Source organism: Neophocaena asiaeorientalis, unplaced genomic scaffold (assembly GCF_003031525.2).
Source record: "Neophocaena asiaeorientalis asiaeorientalis breed wild unplaced genomic scaffold, Neophocaena_asiaeorientalis_V1.1 scaffold77, whole genome shotgun sequence".
Lineage (NCBI taxonomy): Eukaryota > Metazoa > Chordata > Mammalia > Artiodactyla > Phocoenidae > Neophocaena > Neophocaena asiaeorientalis.
Genome location: NW_020174645.1, coordinates 1,964,975 through 1,973,614, shown reverse-complemented (window position 1 = coordinate 1,973,614; position 8,640 = coordinate 1,964,975).

The following is an 8,640-nucleotide window of genomic DNA, read 5'->3' as shown; positions in this document are numbered from 1 at the left end:
TTCTCTGCTGACTACTGAATTCTCTCACATCAAGGGCCAGAAACGTAGAGCTTGCCTGACCCAGGCAGGTGATGTAAATGCGTTAACCAGCTTGGCCGAAGGTGTATGTGTGCCCCCCACCCCGCCCCTTGGAGAGGCAGGTACTGTGACAAATCAAAAAGACATCCCTTCCCAAGGACGCGTCTCCAGCATACGCCCCAGGGACTGGAATCCGTCTTGACCTATTTTCAGAAGTATGGATTTTTTAAAATATAAAATCTGCTCATTTTCCAGTGTTGGGTGTAGTGGTTTGAAGAGTATTCCCCCCAGAATTCACATCTACTTAGAACTACAGAATGTGACCTTATTTGGACACAGGGTCTTTGAAGATGGAAGTAAGGTAAGGATGGAGATGAGATCACACTGAATTAGGGTGGCCCTAAATCCAATGAGTGTCCTTGTAAGAGACGGAGAAGGACATACAGAGACACACAAGAGAAGGCCCTTGAAAGACAGAGGAAGAGACTGGAGTGATGCAGCCATGAGCCAAAGAAAGCCAACAGCCCCCAGGAGCTGGAAGAGGCAGGAGGGACCCTCCCCTGGAGGCTCTGGAAGAAGTGTGGCCCTGTGGACACCTTGATGCCGGACTGGTAGCTTCCAGAACAGTGAGAGCATTAATTCCACTTGATTTAAGCCGCAAAGTTTGTAGCGATCTGTTACAGTGGCCCCAGGAAACTGATATACTGGGTGAATTTTTTAAAATACTCAGGACCTGGACCCATTCCAAGCTCCCTCCAGCCCTCAGCGAGGACCACGTCCACAAGGCCAGCAAGCGGATCTGGACACGCAGCTCTAGGAACCTGTAGGGGTAAAACACTGGTCCCTCGAGAACCTCTTTCTTTAGGAAGTGTTTTCGCAGCTGGACGAGGAGAGGACACCCACACGAACACTCCAGGGAAGGCTCCATTCCTTGTCACTGGGCACCTTCCATCTTGGGAAACGTCCAAATGCAGTTAAGAGGGGTTTGTCTACTCCGGTGCCCTCGAGTGCAGGCTCTCCGCTTCTTCACTTGTGGGAGTCCCCTCGGTCCCCGAGATGCCTTTCTGGAAGACTCCCGGGCTAGCTGGCACCGTCTCACAAGTGTCCTGGATACTCCTCCCCGTTTCAAAACCCTCCCAGCCCCACTGAGCGGGCCAGGGGGCTTCCAGCTTGTTGCCCTGGGGTTTTTCATTCATTCATTCATTCATTTTGGCTGTGCCGGGTCTTAGTTGCGGCATGCTGGATCTTTAGTTGCGGCACACCTGCAGGATCTAGTTCCCAGACCAGGGATAGAACCCGGGCCCCCTGCCTTGGGAGCGTGCAGTCTTACCCACTGGAACGCCAGAGGAGTCCCGCCCTGGGGTTTTTCTGTCTCCACTGGGGCTGGGGGGTTGGGGGATGATGTGCAGACCCGCTCAGCACTCAGCCTTGGCAGCCCAGAAACGAGCGGGGAGCGGGTGCCGCACTGGACAAGGGGGGATGGGCCCAGCGGACGGACAGATGGTCCCCGTGTCCGCAGGCAGACAGCTCTGAGACGCGTTTCAGAAGGGCCCACGGAATCCAGTGCCAGGTACCACAGTGGCAGCAACCAACCCGGTAACTTCTCTGTTACCTGCTCTCCTTTCCCATTTCTCTTCCCCGTCCCCCTTTCCTGCTCTGGGATCCCACCGCAGGCTCTCCCCAGGGAGATGCAGCCTCACAGATGGGGCTGTGCTCTCAGAGGGCATGTAAATCCCTCCGAGGCTAGAAATGAGATGTGCTTCATCTCACAGGCAATGAGGAAACGTGTTGGCTCATATCACAAGACAGGATCCCACGTGTGAGAAAAAAAAAGCTAAAGACACATGCAACCTATTATATTAGCTCTAATGAATTCTAAGTCGGTCTCAATACTACGTTGACACTAAGAGGTTTTGGGAAAAATGACTTTTTTTTTTTAAAACTACTTAATAGCTTTTATTCTACACATTTATAAAAGTAACAGTCTTGCCAGGGAAATAGTTTTCACCCAACCACCATGTATCTGAAAGTATTATGTTGAAGTATAAACTCAAAATGAAGCCAGGTAGGCTCAGTAATACTGGGGCTCATAATGTAGGAGCTGAGACTTCCCACTGGAGGAGTTCCATGACCCTAGAAGAGCAGGTTCTGTTTTTACTTGGAGCAGGAATGGTAGACAGAGGTCCTGCATCAGCTACACTTTTTAGTGTTGGTGAAAATGAAAACCGTCCATCTGTTTTGATGCCTGTTCAGTCACACAAGAGAAAGGCATGAATGGTTCCCCACTTTGCACAGTCCGGTTTGCTTAGGGAGGATGTTCTCCCTGGCCATGTTGGGAAAACCACGATTTCATCTTTGTTGTCACTTGGAGCAAGAATGGTAGACAGAGGTCCTGCATCAGCTACACTTTTTAGTGTTGGTGAAAATGAAAACCGTCCATCTGTTTTGATGCCTGTTCAGTCACACAAGAGAAAGCCATGAATGGTTCCCCACTTTGCAGTCCGGTTTGCTTAGGGAGGATGTTCTCCCTGGCCATGTTGGAAAAACGGGGGATACCACGATTTCATCTGTTACACCTTTTTTTGCACACACTTTTCAGCCAAAACTGAATTTTGGTGGATTCTAACTGTATTTTTCTTCTCTACACAATTAAAATGAAAAAAAAAATCCTTTTTAACCAAAATATAATTAGCATATGACATTGTGTAAATTTAAGGTGTACATGTCGACTTGATACATTTATATACTGGCACTATGATTACCCCAGGAGCCTGAGTTAAGACCTCTATGTCGTTTTTACATAATTATCATTCCTTTTTTGTGGTTGGGAGCGATCAAGATCTAGTCTGTTAGCAACTCTGAAGTTTACAATGTAGTATTGTTGACTATTATCACTATTCTGTGCATTCGATCTCCGGGACTTATTTATCTACTGGTTCCCAGTTTGTCCCTTTAAACTAGGTGATTTTTGTATCAGAGTCATTCAAAAACTTTCTTGGCAGTTTTGGAAAAGAGCCTGTAGTTCTAATTTCAGCCACTAGATGGCAGGGCAAACAAGAAATGGCAGACAACTCGTGGGCTTAGGGATTGCGTGACCAGAGCGGGGAGGAGAATCACCCTGGGAAGCGGTCTAAGCCCAAGTCTTGCTCTGCATCCAATTGCCTCACCACAGGGGATGATGCTACCCTGTCATCTTATACCGTTTTCAGCATAATCCTTATGCTTTCTGCAATGTTATTGTTTGCTTACATGTTTACTGTCCGTCTCGCTCATTAAGACGTGAGTTCCAGGAGACCCGAGACTTCACGGCTGCAGCCCCCAAGTTTAAAACTGAGCTAGCACACACGAGGTGGCTAAGGGGTGTTTGTTGAATGAACGAATGATAGGAGTGGAAGAATGAACGTGACCTCCGATCCACGCAAACAGGCTGAATCTCCTTCTCTGCCTTTGCTGTTTCTGACGGCACCGTACCTCACGGTGAATGATGATCTGCACTTAACACGGTATCCGGGACATTAGAAAACTGCTGAATTCCACGGTTTGACTTATGTCTTTGAAATATGTGAGCCCTGAAGAGCAGTAAGCAAGAAGTCCTCTGGGTCTAACTAGCTCGGTTTAGGTTTAAAATTGAAAATGGCAAGCATAAATCCACTCGGAGGCTTCTCCGATCATCCCTGAAGTGGGTCCTTCCCCTTTCGGCTCCAGGAACGACAAAGGGCTCAGACAGGATGCAAGCTGTAAATTCTGGCACATCGAGGTTGCTTGAGATAAATCACCCATCTGCAATTAGTCCGAGCAGGCAGAGGTTTTGCTGGGAGCGTGGGGAATAGCGGGGATGCCCCATCCTAGCAATGAACAAGCCATGGGCTGAGGGATGGAGTGAATTCACACAGCAGGGCCAGGATGAAGGGTTAGGAGAGTGAGACTGAGTCTTGCAAGAGCAAAGGGGCTTGTGGTCCCTCCCTCCATCTTCAAAGCCAGCAACCGGATCACTCGGCTCCCCCCCCCCATCCTCACTTCTCCGGGGTCTCAATCTGCAGCCCCCTTCTCACTTATAAGAGCCCCGTGATTCCAAAAGCTCCCCCAGATAACCCAGGATACTCTCCATCTCAAGATCCTTCACCACATCCTCATTTTTGCCACGTGAGAGAATATATCCTAAATTCTAGGGATTTGGATGCGGACATCTTTGGGGGGACGGCAGTACTCAGCCTAACACAATGCCGATCTGAGTTTTAACCTGCAGATAATAGAGAATGAAGAAAAAGCTCACGGTCTAGGGGCTGCTTCCATGAAATACAGTTAGCTTTGTTGAATAGGCCACCTTGAGTGGAGGACTGTGGGTCCTGTTTCTAAGGGCAGGGTCCAACCTTGACTGCTCTGCTCCAGCCACTGGATGGCCACTCTCTGTGAACTCGCTCATCTCAAATGAGGGGCCCCGTGGGTGACAAATTCTCCCAGATCCAATGCCAATAGCATCCTCCAGGAGTCACTGAAGATTGTATATACACACAAGGAGGATGATGGGTGAGCCTGCCCGGCCCAGGAAGGCTGGCCCTGTTTGAGACTGGAGACAAGAGTAGCTCCCAGGGGGTGGTAACTTTGCCTTGGTTTCCAGACACACTGACAATCACACCCGCAAAGAGCACGTGGGGATCAAAGACCTAAGTCCGAGGTGCGGCCCTGACGACTTCATTATTCCTCAAGGAAGCACGCGTGGGGTTTGAAGGTCTTCGGAGGCCTGGGCATGGGGTCTGACAGGTCCGAGGAGCCGTCCTTTGCAGTTTGGGGCAGGAGAAGGGCTTTATCAACACTCAAGGGTCTAGGAATTCCCTGGCGGTCCAGTGTTTAGGACTCTGTGCTTTCACTGCTGAGGGCCCAGCCAGGTTCGATCCCTAGTTGGGGAACTAAGATTCCACAAGCCTCGTGGTGCAGCCAAAGAAACAAAAAAACAAGGGTCTAAATGACAAATAAAATGATAAGATATCTAGAGTGTACATGATGATCTGCTATCCCTCAACGAAACTGAACAATCAAAACAGAAAATCAACTTGAGGCCCACCTACTCATCAGGAGAACCCCCTGGCCCTGTCCCAGCGTGTCCTGGGCCTGCCCTGGGGCCCGTGGCAGGCAGGGCCCCTGCCTTAAAGCCTCTCACCATCAGCACATTTCTGCCTTAAAGGCATCACCAAGTGACAGCACCCGAGTTCCTCTTTCCTATTTCCCTGATGGGTTTTTTTCCATTTTTTAAAAACATCTTTATGGGAGTATAATTGCTTTACAATGGCGTGTTAGTTTCTGCTTTATAACAAAGTGAATCAGCTATGCATATATATATATGTTCCCATCTCTTCCCTCTTGCATCTCCCTCCCTATCCCATCCCTCTAGGTGGTCACAAAGCACCGAGCTGACCTCCCTGTGCTATGCGACTGCTTCCCACTAGCGTGAGATGGATGGATCTATAGTCTGTCATACAGAGTGAAGTAAGTCAGAAAGAGAAAGACAAATACTGTATGCTAACACATATATATGGAATCTAAAAAAAAAAAAAAGTCATGAAGAACCTAGGGGTAAGACGGGAATAAAGACACAGACCTACTAGAGAATGGACTTGAGGATGTGGGGACGGGGAAGGGTGAGCTGTGACAAAGTGAGAGAGTGGCATGGACGTATAGACACTCCCTGATGGGTTATAAATTGCGGCGTGAACGTGAGAAGCGGCTCAGATGTGCATTCTGTCTGGTGGGGATGGGATTCAGAGCAACGTGGGTAATAAAGGGCTGCTTAACATACCTTCATAAGCAGAGTAAATGTTTAACTTTCTTCTTTTTTCTTTTGGCTGCACCGCGAGGCTTGCGGGGTCTTAGTTCACCGACCGGGGGCTCGAACCTGGGCCCCCTGCAGCGGAAGCGCGGAGTCCTACCACTGGACCGGCAGGGAAGTCCCGAACTCTCAACTGATATAAGTGGCCTGTGGGAATTTTCTTGACATCAGGAACATACTACTTTTGTGTTCGGAACGTAGAAAAATGAAAATCCTGGACCAAAAATGAAAAGGAGGCAATTCCCTGGCAGTCCAGTGGTTAGGACTCTGTGCTTCCACTGCAGGGGCCCTGGGTTCAATCCCTGGTCAGGGAACTAAGATCCCATAGGTGCGGCCAAAAAAAAAAAAAGAAGGTGACATGGCCATGGCCGTCCTCATTTTCTGGCCAGCGTGCCCTGATTGGCGGCGTGGATGGATGACCCAATAGGGGAACACCCCACTCTTCCTAATTCCGTTTTCTATGGCAAATGCTGCTTTTGTTCATGTCCACATCTGTACCCATCAAGTGAATTTATGCAGTAATACAAAGTATAAACATTCATGTCTGGATCTGTCCAAAACAAATAATTTTGTTGGCTATTAGCACTGCCACAACAAGAGGGGGCGATTTTAGCGTTTTTACCAAATACGTGTGGAAGGTAATTTTGATTTATGACGAGCTTCTCCTGTGAAAACATGCCAGGCCTCACGCAGTGGCTTCAACATTCTGGAATTTTGACTGCCGGTCAGCCACGGCGATGGGCAGAAGAATGGCCCCCAACGATGTCCACAGCCAGGCTCTCGGGACCTGTGGCTATGTGACCTCACCTGGCAAAGATAACTGCGTTTGCTTATTAGCTGACCTGAGATCAGCCCGGGTTATCTGCGTGGGCCCAGTATCATCACAAGTATCCTTGCAAGTGGAAAGAGGAGGCCGAGAAGGTCAGAGGGATGTGGGGTGACCCAGCATGCTGTTGCTGGCTTTGCAGAGGGAGGGAGGCGACCCCAGCCAACGGATGCGGGCAGACTCCGGAGGCTGCAAAAGGCAAGAAAAGTAATCCCTGCGGAATTCCCTTGCGGTCCAGTGGTTACGACTTGGCACTTTTCACTGCCGTGGGCCCTAGCCTACAGAACTCGGGGAGAATACATTTCTATTGTTTTAAGTCTCAGGGCAAACGGCACTTGGTGAAGGCGGCCCTAGGAAACTAATAGAAACGTCTCCCTTCCCACTTCTAGAGGCCAAGGTGTGGGCAGGCCATCCCTCTGAAGGGTCTGGGGAGCGGGGGGCCCTCCCTGGCCTCTTCCAGCCCTGGTGTTGCCGCACCCCCCTCGGTGCCCCCGGCCTGCGGAAGCATCACGCCGCTCTACGTCCACGGTCACGTGGCCGTCTCCCTGGGCACCTGTGCGTCCACATTTCCCTCTTCTCCTTAGGACACCAGTCGTCCTGGATCCGGGGCCCAGCTTGATGACCTCATCTTATCTTGATTCCACCTGCAAAGATCCTATTTCCAAGTGAGGTCACACTCACAGGGTCGGGGTGGACACCGTTCAACCCAGCACAGCAGCCGGCGTTTCTCTACCAGGATGGCTTCTGGGAAGCAGGTCTGTTTCAAGGAGGGTGTGGCCTCTCGCACCCTCTGCGGTGTTTCAAGTCTGGGGGCCCGTGTGCCCACGCTGTACAGACTGGTGCTGGGTGCGTGGCTTTTCCTGTGTCCTTTCTCTTTTTGCCCCCGAGTTTGTGGTCCCCTGCATTTCTTCCTAAGGCTTTGGCTAGCGGTGAGAGGACACTGGGAACAGGGTATCTCACACACCCGGGGCACCTCTTGACAGGCTCGGGCCCCTGTGGGGAAGGGCCTTTGAAAACCTCGCACCCCATACCCCCGCTTCTTGCTCTCTGGACGCATGCCCAGCCCCCCACCTCCAGCCCCGGCAGGGAGAATGTCACGTTGGGATTCCACCACTTTGCCACGACCATAACGCTCACTTTATGCAGATGCTGCGATCTCGTAAAGCTGTCTCTTTTCTCCATTCTCAAAACCACAGGAGACTCCAAGACCTCCCTTGCCCCGCGTGGTCCCTGGCTACCACCCCACTTTCTGGCTCCCTTTAGGGCAAGGTTAGTGGGATTTTACGGGTGCCCAGCCCTCCCCTCTCTGCTGTCTGCAGACCCTCCCGTCCAGCGCACCAGCCCTCGACAGTGGTCACAAGGGTCCCCATGTCTGACTCACTGCTCAGCAGGAGAGAGACTCGGTCTCCACTTCCTTCTGGAGAGACACCGCCATCCCTCATCCCTTTGACCTCGGAACATGGGAGTGGCCGCGTAACATCCCTTTCCTCTTGTGCCCTCACACACGCAGGCTTCAAGCATCCTCTACCCAAACCGGAATCTCCTACCCAAATACTGTAGTCGGGGGAGCAGAAACCCCTTCGGTCAAGATACTGATCTACTTTTAAGAACAACTGCTAACGACTGCAGCTCCGAGCGTCAGGGGAGAGTTGAGGAAGGATACGGAGAATTACGTGCAAGCCAGAGGTCCTGACTGGCCCGTCCGCCTTCAACTCTGCCGCTGGAGTCCCAAGGTCAAGGTCAAGGGCTTCAGCGTACATTTCTCCAAAGCTGCACGTAGCTGGCCGCCTGCTCCTCCACTCCTATCCAAGCCATCTCGCTGCGACCCAGAGCCACTGGGAAATCAGCCTGGCGCCTGTCAGGTCTTCACCGCCACGCAGCCAGGCTCCGGTGAAGTCACTTCCGTCTGGGTCTGCTCACCTGTCAGCCCCCTCCCCCACTGAGGCTCTGGTCTGGAGGAGACACCAACACA